The following is a 13,202-nucleotide window of genomic DNA, read 5'->3' as shown; positions in this document are numbered from 1 at the left end:
AATCTCAAGAATAGCCCGGGTGCTTAGTTATCTCTTAGGTGTATTCAATGTGTGCTTACTGCACCAGCAAAAAGAGGCCAGTCCAGAGCAAAAGGGTAGGGAAAGACTACCTTTGAAAGAAAGCTATTAAAATTAGTCATTATGAAAATAAAATCAATATTGTTATATTTCCTAACACATTATGTTTTCATTTTATAGGCTATCTATTGTTGATCCTTACAGGAAAGAATATAAGAAATTTTTAGTACCTATAAAATTTTAATTTAAACCAACTGGTAACTTAGGTTAAGTGTTGTGGATTTCAACTTAAGAACAATGGGGAGCCACTGAACGCCTGTAAGCGAGGGAAATACATGATCTGATCTTAAACCACTCTGATTTCCATGTGGAAAGACAGATTAGTGGGGAAATTAGGTGAAGAGGGCCAAGGATGTGACTTAAGGGGTCCTTGCTATCACTTTCCTTTAGAGAGACGATAACGGCCTAAAATAAAGGAGTGAAATAGAAATGGACTCATCTCAAGTACAATTAAATGAGTAGATGAGCAAGCCGCCAGTGATTTGCTGGATATGGAAAATAATCGTGAAAGTTGAGTGTAGGATGACTCCACGGCTTCTGATTGGAACAAATTCTATGGACTTCACTACATAGGGAACACGGGAGAAAGAAAGCAGGTTTTGGAGGGAAAAGAATTTGATTTAACATATTGAGTCTAGTTTGCTTTTAGACTTTCAGGTCTAAAAGATAACAGGTAAGTCATTGGCTATACCAGAAAAGAAATTGGACTAAATTTGCTGTGTGACACAGACTTTTGGAAATTTATTATAACTTACCAAACACATATTATGTCTCAAGCATAATATGTATGCATCTTAAATCTTCACAAAACCAACAGGGTCTAATTATTACTGTTACTACTACTACTATTGTTGTTGCTGTATTATTAGTGCGAAAGTAAAGGTCATATAGGTTATTTAACTTGCCAAAACTTTTTGGTCACTAAAAGTGAAACAAAATGTATTGGATTGCTAAGTACTACATTAATGTGTAAATTGTACAGGATATTCTCATCTCCCCTTTCAGCCCACTAATATGATTTATAAAGCAGTGATAGCCATCATTATTAGAGATGTGATGCACGTAAATGTTCCCCATCCCCTTTTCTCTCTAGACAATTTAGAGTGATCCATGCCATTAGGGAACCAGCAGCTTTCTTGTTAGATGTGCTTCACAGAGTGGATGATGTGATGAAGTGGAGAACTACACACCTCAATTTGGACTAATGTATAAAAGAGCTATTGGAACTAAAAATAAAATGTGCAAGTCCGTCTTCATCAGGAGGAAAACAGCAATTTGAAAAATTGTGGGGATCATAAGTTCCCAATACATCAGGGTTTCTCCACTTTGACTTTATTAAGAATATTTTAGATCAGGTAATTCTTTGTGGTGGAGGACCCTCCCATGCACTGCAGAATGTTTAGCAGCATCCCTGGACTCTACTCACTGGATGTCAGTAGTGCCACTTCAGTTACGATGATCAAAAATGTCTCCAAACATTGCCAGGTGTCCCCTGGGGGGATGAAACTGTTCCTGGCTGAGAACCATAACTTAATATAAAATGTCCTAAATCATAAAAATGATGCCCGTAATGTACCTACTTACCTTTTTTGGCCTCATTTATTTATAAGCATCCTTACTCAACCAGATGATAAGGACCTATGGAATATTTATGGGACATATTTTGTAGGTAACTAGGATATAGTTAGTAAATATAAGATATACCAACTTTATCAGGCTCAATTAAGATACTGGGAATTTTGACATTTGCTTTTGATTGAATACAATTACTCTTGAGAACTTTTTTCTTTCTGTATAAAAATTAACCTTCAGGTAGGTAAGGTTAGAGGTGAATGTCTAAGAAATGAAGGAACAACAGAAATAAAAGAAAAACGAATGTTTAAAAGAATTACTGTGTAAGAAAAACGACTAGAAATTGGAGAAAGTAATTCTCAAAAGCACTTCTTCCAAGAAACAATCATCCCAGAGCTCATTTCAGAGGAAACTTAAGTCATATGTGATGGAATAGACAATTTTTGTATCACACAGATTGAATATTCTGCTCTGGATCAGACAGGAAAATAAGGCAATCTTGTTGAGCAGTAGACTACTTGCAGTAAATGGCAGTAAAGTTTTACTAAGATAACAGAAATTAACATGAGAAACAATTTTAATTCATTAATATAAAAACTCCGCAAAAATGATTTACCACTAAACATTCAAATTCCGGTTAAACTGTTACTTTGAGATAAAAGAGAGCAGTTGGAATGATAATAATCATACTTTTTAGCAGACTGAAATAGAATTAAAGCTGACAGTACAGTTTTAAATTCTTAAATGAAAATCTCTGCATTTCAAGGAATTAAAATGCAGTGGATATAGGACATAATTGTGTTGAATTATTATTAAAGGCATATTAATTTCCAACGTGCTTTCACTTGTGCTCCAAATATTTTCCCCTGGTGGTTTTGGAGCAACGCAAACGAGTTTTTACCTGCACATGATTTAATCTTTATTATTAAAATCCACTTGTAGGCTGCAGTGAATCCAGTTTTAGAATTAGAGACTGACAACATCCCGTGAACAAGGAATAAGCCAGGAATACTGATTACTACCTCACTTGCACTTTCGTAAGATATTCTATTACTTTTTAATTGTACCTTTGTGCATTATTTTGATTTCCCTATTTAAAAGATTGAATATCTGTATAGGAAAAGACAAGTTAGAATTAATAGGATTATATGCTCATGATTATGGCATTAGTACAGTTTTATATGTAGTCTTATATAACACTCACAGGTTACCTTGCAAGACTAGCAGGAAAAATTACTGCAGTTTTGCAGATGTAAAACGTCAGGCTTAGCTCTATTAAATGGCCATTTTGAGTTAGTAATTAGAAGTCTGAGACTAGAATCCAAAACAAGTAAGCAACTTCTTTAAAGTACACTGAAATTTATACTTATACAAATGTTAGTGTTTACTGTGACCTCAGCAAGCTTTACAAAGCCGGATTCAGGTAAGCCTCATGATTTTATAAACCTCCTGTGTTTAAACCTTTCTCTCTCTACCTTCCAGCTTGCCTTTGCTTTCCATATGGAATATCTTCCCATTCCCCCTCTGACCCTATGTGTCTTCCAGACACATGTAAGTTTCAAGCTCACTGTAAAAAATTTTTGAGCAATAGCTTGGAAATATCTTCTCACCCACTTCCTAGAGCTTTTAGAGTCATCACATTTGATTTGCACCTAGTTATGCTGCATAGTATGTTATTTGCTGTCAGTTTAAGTATGTTTTTCTTAATTTTCTGACTGTATTCGGACTGTATTGTAATTTGTTTGAGAAAAGGATGCATATGTTCATAGTTCTTCTATTTCCCAAAGAGGGACTTGATGCATAACATATATATTTTTAGATGCTTAATTTTATACTGTGGTCTTTTGTTTTTCTTTATGGATAGTTTGATGGTAAAGTACTAGGTTCATCAGTTATTTACTGACATAAACTATCTTAAGCCTGGTGGATTGACCAATCCTTTAATCTACTCCTATTAAACTCTCATTTGGGTGACAGCTCTTACACACACACACACACTCACTCACTCACACTCACTCACATTTACACATATATAGAAATCTCATGCCCCAAGCCCATGTCCTCAGGAACTTGTTTTCTCGGGTTGGCCATAAGATTACAATTTTTTTTTCTCTGAATAGGTTACCTTTCAAAGGAAACATTATACCTTGAGTATATTTATAAACCATGTGTATTCTTACAAAAGGCTTAAAAGAGATGATGATAAAGGAAAGATTCTTGGATATTAGAGAAGGTAGATGCAGAAATTAGTTCTGTCAGACAAGGCTTTGCTTACCACTGAACTATATACTACATTACTGTTCCAACTTTGATGCCTGGAACAAACTTTCTAGGTTAAACTGAAAAATTGGAATGTACATACACTTACCTTAAAACCCAACTAAAATAAAGTTCAGCACAATAATAATCATGTGCCTGTCTTATCTATGTACCCCAACAAACTAAGAAAATATAGCAGTCTTTTTAACTTTCAAAGCACAAGACTACACATGCTCATGAAAAATGCCCAAGCTGATTCCTAACTACTTAGATAATGATATATGATGCTTGGGATTTTACTGAGAATTCTACTCTGTCATTTTCCAAAAATGATCATCGTTATTATCACTAATAAAATAATATGTTCTTACTTATTAAGCTCTCTCAGGGAATATAATGTTATTTATAGGAAGAAGTAAACTAAATCCAATCTTAATATTACAAATAGCTTTCATAGTAAAATGATATGCACATATTACTTGGTCATAAAGACATATGGATTTCTTTTCAAAAATTGTGTTGACTTTCTCTTTCTCTCATATATGATCATTCATTAACCATAGGTTGTTCTACGAATGGAAGATAAAAATACGCATTTCAAATTTTGTATGAATTATTACTTTTCTTTTTGGATTGCTACAGTAATATATATATTCACAGTAGGACATGAAAGTGAAACTTAAGCTATAACTTGGAAGGTGAATACTGCTGAGCCGAGTCAAGGTCAGGGAAGAGTGTTTCAAGCAGAGAACCACATGGGTGAAGACTGGAGGTAAGACAAAATGAAGCACTTGATGGTTGGATGGGTGGTAGGAAGCGATGCCAGGTAGGAATGATGAGATAAGTAGGACCAATTTTTGTAGGTGTCATCAATCACTTGATAGTAGAGTTTACCATCATTTTGTTGCAATGTGAAAACAGATTGGAATAAGGCAAGTTGTGAGGCAGAGTGACAAGATAAGAGGACATTGCAGTGAAATATAACAAAAAAATTATTTTTTGTTTTATATGTGGCCTAAAGGAGCATGAAGACTCAGTGACGAAGCCTAGGTTTTTCATCTGGGCACCAGGAAGGACAGCATATCATTTACTGTGATAGAACAGGACGAACAGGGTTCTATCAGCAGTGTTGCAGGGGCAGGGGTTAGGAATAGAATGGGTCTTGGGATTGTTGAGTGTTATTGATGTTCAAAGGACAATAAGTACCATTTTCCATTAAAAGAAACAAGGGCTCCTTGAAGAAATGGCTGATTCTAGCACTAAAGCACTAAAGTGCCAGAAAATAAGTTAAAGCTGGAAAAAAAAAAAAAAGCATTGGTGTACATAAAAGTAACACAGCCACCAATTTAAAAATGCTCCCAATGGCCAAAACTGGGATAGTTTTAGCAACAAAATAAGCCCAGTAGTACCAGATTATCATTCAAAGTATAAAATAAATAGATTTGAATACACATTTATATAAATGAATTATTGCTTAAATAAATGAATGGGGATAAGAAGAATCCCAAATGGTAACGTATACACATACTCTCCTTTTTAACAGAGAGCCCAGAAATAGACCCTTATAAATATAGTCCATTAGTAAAGGAGGAAAATCAATACAATGGATAAAAGACAATTTTTCAACAAATGATTCTGAAACACTAGACATCCACATGCAAAAATAATGAACTTAGATGCAGACCTTACACCCTTCAGAATTAAGTCAAAACGAATCATGGACCTAAATGTGAACTGTAAAACGTTTAGAAGGTAACAGGGAAAAATCTAGATAACCTTGGATTTGGCAATGAATTTTTAGATACAACACTGAAGACATGATATATAAAATAATCATTAATAAGCCAGACTTCATTAAAATGAAAAACTTCTGCTCTATGCAAGACATTATCAACAGAATGAGAAGACAAGCCTCAGACAGGTTGAGAATATTTATAAAAGACTTATCTGATAAAGGACTGTTATACAAACTATATAAAGAACTCTTAAAACTCAACAATAAGAAAACAAATAACTGAGTTAAAAAATAGGCAAGAGACCTGACAGACACTTCACCAAAGATCTACAGATGACAAGTAAGCATATGAAAATGTGCCCCCACAAAAACCTGCACATGGATGTTTATAGCAACTTTATTCATAACTGCCCGAATTTGGAAGCAACCAAAACGTCCTTCAATAGATGAATGAATAAAATTAATTGTGGTACATCCAGGTAAGGGAATATTACTTAGTGCTAAAAAGAAACAAGCTATAACATCATGAAGAGACACAGAGGAACCTTAAATACATATTACTAAGTGAAAGACACCAATCTATAAAGACTCTACATTGTACGAGTCCAACTATGTGACATTCTGGAAAAGGCAAAACTAGAGACAGTGAAAGGATCTGTGGCTGTCAGGGGTGAAGGGGGAGGGAATGATGAACAGGCAGAGCACAGAGGATTTTTAGGACAGTGAAACTGTTTGATACTCTCTATCTGTGACACTCTGTGTAGAAGATACCTACAATCATACATTCCCCAAACCCATAGAATCTTCGTGTAAACTATGGACTTTCAGTGATAACTATGGGTCAATATAGGTTTGTCAATTGTAACAAACGTACCCCTTGATCATGGGGGAGGCTGTATCTGTTTGGGTGCAGGGCATATATGGAAAGTCTCTGTGTCTTCTGGTCAATTTAAAACTTCTCTAAAACAGTGTTTTAAAAAGTCTAATACAGTCTGTAATTTAGTTAATAATGATGTTCCAATGATAATTTCCTAGTTTTGGCAAATGTACTAAGGAAAGGTGAGAAGTTAGTATTAGGGAAGATGGATAAAAGAGCATATGTGAGTTCCATGTACTAAATCCATCTTTTCTATAAATCTAAAATGATTACAGAATTAAAAGTTTCACTTTAAAAAAAATCAATTAATTCCATGTGTTTGAAAGTCAGACAGACGAGATGGGTTATGCAAGGAGCTGTTCTACTTGGCCTGGAGATCACCGATCATACTCAGATACATTCTTGAAAGGTAAGATCTCAGGGACTAGAGCATGTCTTTTGGGGCCCAAATCTTAGCTCTGTGATTTAATTTGGTTATTTGACCTCTCTTTCCTTAGTTCCTCACCTGCAAAATGGAAACACTGTAAATCTAACTGAAGAATTAATTGAGATCAGTTAAGAATAGTGCCCAGTGCAGACTACATGTCTAGTAAATGTTAGCTATTGTTATCTTACTGTTATTGAATCTTTAAAAATGTTGTTTCTTCTGTGCTTGACATCCATATAACCAAATAACCCTTTCTCCAGTTGTATTAGTGCAATTACAGGCACGTTTTCCTGTAGTTTTAATGCCTGATGAAGTCCCCATTTGGTAGCCACATCATGAATACTATAGCAAAGCCATAAAATTAGGAATATCGTATTTTCACAGGACCCCTGGCTAGGCCCACTCTATCTGGAGAAAACTGTGGCTCCAACGCACTACACTGGCTTCTCCTTTTTGAGTCAATTGACTGCCAGACGCCCTCTGTCTTAGTTCAGAGCAGATGAGGAGCCCAAGATGATAGATTTAACTGTCTGATCCCTCCTGTTTGATGACCTTTATGATTCCTGTAAATAATTATGGCCTTTCTTCCCTGATAAATTATTCATTGTGGATACAAACTGCATAAAATTATTCCTGGTTTTTATAGTTTTCATCCACCCAAACTTCAAAAAACCTTCTATCAATAGCTCACCTGCTATTTACACAGAATTGTGCTGTTACACCCCATCCTGAATTCATGCCATGTGACCTAAGATAGAACAGGGCCTACGCTGATACAGTCATGGTTTTAAAATGGGCAAGTGCCTACAAGTTGTGATACTTAGCAATTCTGGGATAAGCCTGACCTGGAGCCAGTCTATGTTGGATTTTGTAACTTGACAGCTGTTATTTGAGTGCAGTGAATTTTTCACTTCAGGGCTTCTCAAGTGTACAAAAAATGTGTCTACATTTGTGTAAACATCATAAGTAACTGAAAATAAATATTTAAACATTTAAATTTTAAGTTCTCTATAAAACTGCGGGTGATAATGTTTTTATAATGGCCTCATTACAATGATGTTTCAGCACATTTCGTGACTGTTGGGTTAGTTTTCTATCGCTACCTAACAAATTACCTCAAATAGTGCTTAAAACAATACCTATTTATTATCTTGCTGTTTACAGGGGTCAGGAATCTGGGCTTCTCAAATGATTGCAAGGCTGCCAGGAAGATGTTAGCCAGCATTGCAGTCTCACCTGAAGCTCGGGGTCCTCTTTAAGTTCATTCAAGTTACTGGCAGAATTGCATTTTTAGGACTGAGACTCGCAACTTCTAGACGCTGTTCTTTTCATTGGTGGTTCAAAACGTGTCTGTGGCTTCTTCCAGGCCAGCGGGTGAGTGTGCCCACTGCTCCAGCTTTCTTCTTTCAGGGACTGTTTTAAAGGGCTCAGCTAACTAGATCCTGTGTGTCCCAAACTGCCCTGAGACTGGAACCTTTATGGTGGGGCCACCAGGCCAACTGCTTAGTACTTGCTGAGGGCCCATGACCCTGAGCAAGAACTTGCACTTGTATGTAACTGCCCCTCATAAACTTTACTTCACCTTCCTAGATAAAATTAAGAATTTTGAGCTGGAAACAGCAGAGATTTAAACCAAGTGCAGGGCCCTTCTGAGAGCAAGAGCTTATGCCTTATTTTATCTGTCTGTGTTTGCTTATTAAACTAAAAGGTTAGAATCATAATACCTACTTTGTAGGGTTGGTAATTTTTTTTTTATGTCAGCCTCCCAAGGCAAAAGAAATAAAAGCAAAAATAACTATATTCAATAGCTTGTAATAACTGAAAAAGAATATGAAAAAGAACCTATATATGTATAACTAAATCACTATGCTGTACACCAGAAGCTAACACAACATTGTAAATCAAATATACGTCAATAAAAGATGAAAAAAAGATAATTAAACAAATCATAACTTTTCTTGGTCCCATCATAGAGCCAAGATAATAAGGTATAACTAGGTAAACTAGATACCAAAGAGGACTAGCCCCTCCAAAAAGACACTGATCAGGCACCTATTTGGCCTTTGGCACAGGGTGGGAGGGAAAAGTGGCAGACATAAACATTTGTAAAAAGGAAACAACTGAAATTTTAACACACTTTTAAAATTATATGTGAGATATCAAGAGAATTTAGTATCCCCAGAAACCCCAGACATAAGTCACCTGCACTTCCTCGCCAGCTTTTGAACACAAGTCCACACTGGGTGCTTATGAGAGAGACTGGGCTCAGGACAGGGGGCCCTGCAGAAGCAGCTGCTGGAGGAGAGGCATGAAATCCTGACTCTTCTTTCTTTCTACAGCAGTGGAGGAAGAACGCCCCCAGCCCACATTTTGCACTTTTGTAGTGACAAAAGCACAGCTGCTGGGGGAGGGGCAGGAAATTCACTCTTGCACAAGATTCGTCATCCTTACATGCCAAGGGAGATGCAAGGGCAGCAGAGAAAACAGTACCCTGAAGCTGGGGTTCACAGAGCTCACCTAACTAAGGCTGGGACGAGAGTGTGAGAACTGAGAAACCTCTCTGCCCCTGCCAGGAGGTTTGCACCAAAAAACAACAGCAGATAACTGTTGAGGTAACAGCAGGAGCACAGAGACCCTTTCTACGCTGTAAACATGGGCCTGGCCGGAGCTGGGGGGCAGGGGAAAGTGCCGAGAAGAGCCCTCCAAGACTCCAGGCTTCACACTCAGCGGGGGAGAGCAGAGTCCTACATGCAAGGAGCCAGAATCATCTTCATTGTTACTTAGGCCATGACAGAAAGCTGCCAGGAGATGGCACCAAACCTCAACCAGGCCCTGGATGGGCCAAGGTCTTGTAGCTGGACTCCTGGATCACCCATCCTGCTAGATGTGCAGCCTGGCTCTAGTCGTTTCACTAATCTTGTCATACTGCAATCCTGTATTTAAGGTTAATGTCTTTTCCTTAATCACCACTTGCCATTATAACACTGAAATACCATTTTTTTCCTTTCTGTTTCCAAAACACTGTATTCCAAAAGTGGTACTACTTGAGAAGTGTTCCGTATGTACGACTGCTTGGGAGGAAGGGAACACACAGACACGTACTCACACACACATGCACACATACTACTTTAAAATTAAACAAATATCCTGGTTCAATTTGTCAAGAATGAAAACTTCTCGAAGTGCAGTGCACACAAGAGAGGAGAGCACAAGGCATGTTTGGGTGTAATTTCTCACAATCCTCAGGGGCCCGAATGGAACATGAAACTATCACTGACAACACACGCAGGGTAGTGTTTTCTCAGTCTGGAAAATTCAGTTCTTGCTGTATCATGGATTGCCCAGGGGGAATGGCTGCCAGGGACGGCCAATGTAAAAGTGTTCTTCTCTCTGCAGCAGCTGTTGACTTTTAGCCTGCATTGACGATCTTGCCTTATCGGTTATCACACTGGAGATTGTAAAATGGTGGGTTGCTACTTCTAGGTTTATGCCTTTTACTTTCCTCTCATTTTACTTTGGTTCCAAGAGAAAAAAACAGAACTACGCAACGTTAGCCCACTAGTTTAGCCTGATATCAGATCAGTTTTGAAGTCATTAGGAGAGGAAAAAGAAATATTTGAGTTGAAGGATATATATATAAAAAAAAACACCTTTTTCCATTGTTTTTGATGAGTTTTCAAGCAGGTAAGAGTTTATCCTTTCTTGTTTTCATTTTGTTGGTAATTTAGTGTCTTAAAGTAAACCTAGACACACATATGTTTTACTTATTACATTTCTTATCTTGACCTATTTGATTTCGCCCTTACTTGGCCTTATAATCTCTTTTTCTACAGTTCTCTCTTGTGATTAACAGTATGGACGCACATGCCCTTTCTTATTTCTCAAGCACATGCAAACTCTTCTCAGCACTCTGAGGAACATCGTCATATGTCTTGCTTCTTTTTTTCCTTCATTTCTTGTGTCCTCTCCATAGAAAACCCTTCTTTGACCATTCAATGTAAATTAGTTGCCATCTGCCCTGTATTACAGGACCCTTCTTAAAATTTATCACAGCACTGGTGCTATCTGGCAGTTATGTTGGTCTTTTCTGTCTTCCTCCAGGAGAATGTTAAGTTTCAGGAGTGTGGGCATCTTGGCTATCTGTTCCTTGCTATATCCTGCCACCAAGAATAGGATTGAAAATAATATTTTTAAATAAAAAAAACCTCAGTTTATGCACTTGTTAAAGTTTCATCTTTCTACCTTGTTTAGTAAGTATAAAACATGGATTTAAAGTTGCTTTAAATATATAGTGGCCAAGAAGTCTTGCTTCCAGTAGAGGCAATGGTAATTTGATTTAACTCCTATACTGGGATGGATTAAGAAAGTGTGTGAGTTGTGTGTCTGTGTAATATTATGTTGGGATGCTAACAAGGCAATTATAGGGCCAAATGCCAAAGGAAAAGAAAGAAAAAACATACCAATTTGAACCTGGTATTTCCCTCTATTTTTCCTTTAGGGGGATCTACAGATTTGGAAAGGTGATTGAGAGGCCAAGAAATTGATGAGAAGATGTTTTGAAAAATTTACAGGAATAAAAATTAAAATTGGGTCCAAGGCTTGCCAGGGGCATTGGTAAATCATGCAGGCTTCTGATTAAGACCTTGCTGGTCTACACCCATCAAATAAGGGTGAAATGCACTTGCAAGGATGGAAGTGCAGCTTCTAATTTCAATCCCTGACGGTAATAAGGTCATTCTAGTTTGCTGATGACCCTAGCTGCCTGCACAAGCAAATGCAGATATGCTCCAGAGGAAATAAAATCCTGCTAGGCCTTCAATCCTCTTTATATATTTGTATATTGAACCAAGCAGACAATCAAGAACGACCAGACAAATGGGGGGGGGGGGGACAATGTGGCAGAAAAGCAAGAGAACCAGAGAAATAACCAACATCAGTAGACAGAAACTACAACAAACCCCTGCCACATGGTTTTAGGAAGCAATGCATACATTGAATACTGAATAATCATCTCACCTTCACGAGTATAAAACTAAACTCTTCATTCTCACCCCAAACCTGTTCTACCATGGCCTTCTCTATCTCTGTCAATGGCAGCCCCAGCCCCTAGTTCCAGTGCCCAACCCAAGACATCACTGTCATCTTTGGTGTCTATCTTTTCATCACACCTTATATGTCATGGTAAAGAAATCTTCACGCTTCTTTAAAAGTACAGGTAAATATAGGCTCTCATCATTTCTCATCACATTCACAGCTGCCAGCTTGCCACCCTGTTCTTCCTGAATTGCTTGCACCTCTGCTTGTTGTCTCAACAGAACAGTCAAGATGACCCTGTGAAAGCACACATCCAACCATATTCTCCTCTGTTCGAAACTCTGCAGTATTTCATCCTTCTACTCAGAGTAAAAGACGAAATCCTTAAAATGGCTTTCACTGTTCTAAACCTTTCTAAATCTGTGTCAAGGCCTTAGAACAAGTTTCATACCATTATATATATATATTATATATATATATAAATATCTCACTCAAATTTTTACTGTGTAATGTGCCATAGGATGCCAACTTTATTCATTTTCCTATAATGTACATGTTTACATTGAGCCAAGAAATATTATTGGCACTGCAAAAACTGCAATGAAAACTTTATTGGAAGCTTGTATTAATCTTTTTTTTTAAACTCATAATTTTGGGACCAGAATTAGGGTTTAGTCTTCAAAGATTATGTTGTTAATGGGCATCAACTGCTATTGTAAACAAGCAATGCTTTAAAAAAAAAAAACTCGATCTAATACAAATTTATTTTTACCTAAGTTCATCTTATTACTTTTATCATTTTTCCCTTCATATGATGTTTTCCGATTAAAGTAACTTCTCACTGGGCACCAGATGACTATTTTATTGACCTATTTTAATCTACTGATAATCTGAAGATAAATAAACTTGGATATACAGTATTGTTAGCCTTAATTTTTGTTGTTTTTGCTTCTGTGTAATGATTAAAGCAATCTCCCACTGGACTTCAGTTGTCTCTTTCACTGATCTATTTCAATCTAGTGATAGTTGAAAGATAAATAAGCTTGGACATAAATACATTTTGATGTAAAGAACTGCATGGGCAGAGATGCTAGAAACTAGACAACAGATCTAATTACCACATAGATATTTCTTTTGTCCATAAAGTTAAGTTTAGAGCTACATTTAAATTAAAGATTGTTAAATTTTGAAAGTTGAATTTTTACTTGAATGTAGTTTCC

At 36.8% G+C, this 13,202-nt stretch overlaps 1 long non-coding RNA gene across 3 annotated transcripts; it reads left to right on the top strand.

Annotated features, from left to right (window-relative positions):
* The first annotated feature begins 2,641 nt into the window (after window positions 1-2,641).
* LOC140700227 (uncharacterized) lies at window positions 2,642-12,905 on the top strand. Of its 3 annotated transcripts, none has more exons than XR_012078571.1 (5): window positions 2,642-3,073; window positions 4,573-4,681; window positions 6,848-6,930; window positions 8,113-8,322; window positions 9,288-12,905. It is a non-coding gene; the product is annotated as an uncharacterized lncRNA (long non-coding RNA). The 3 variants fall into 3 exon arrangements; XR_012078572.1 differs by having other exon boundaries at window positions 4,570-4,681; window positions 9,291-12,905; XR_012078570.1 differs by having other exon boundaries at window positions 4,570-4,681.
* Window positions 12,906-13,202: the final 297 nt, after the last annotated feature.

Source organism: Vicugna pacos, chromosome 12, assembly GCF_048564905.1.
Source record: "Vicugna pacos chromosome 12, VicPac4, whole genome shotgun sequence".
Taxonomy (NCBI): domain Eukaryota; kingdom Metazoa; phylum Chordata; class Mammalia; order Artiodactyla; family Camelidae; genus Vicugna; species Vicugna pacos.
This window is presented reverse-complemented; position numbering and strand designations above follow the sequence as displayed.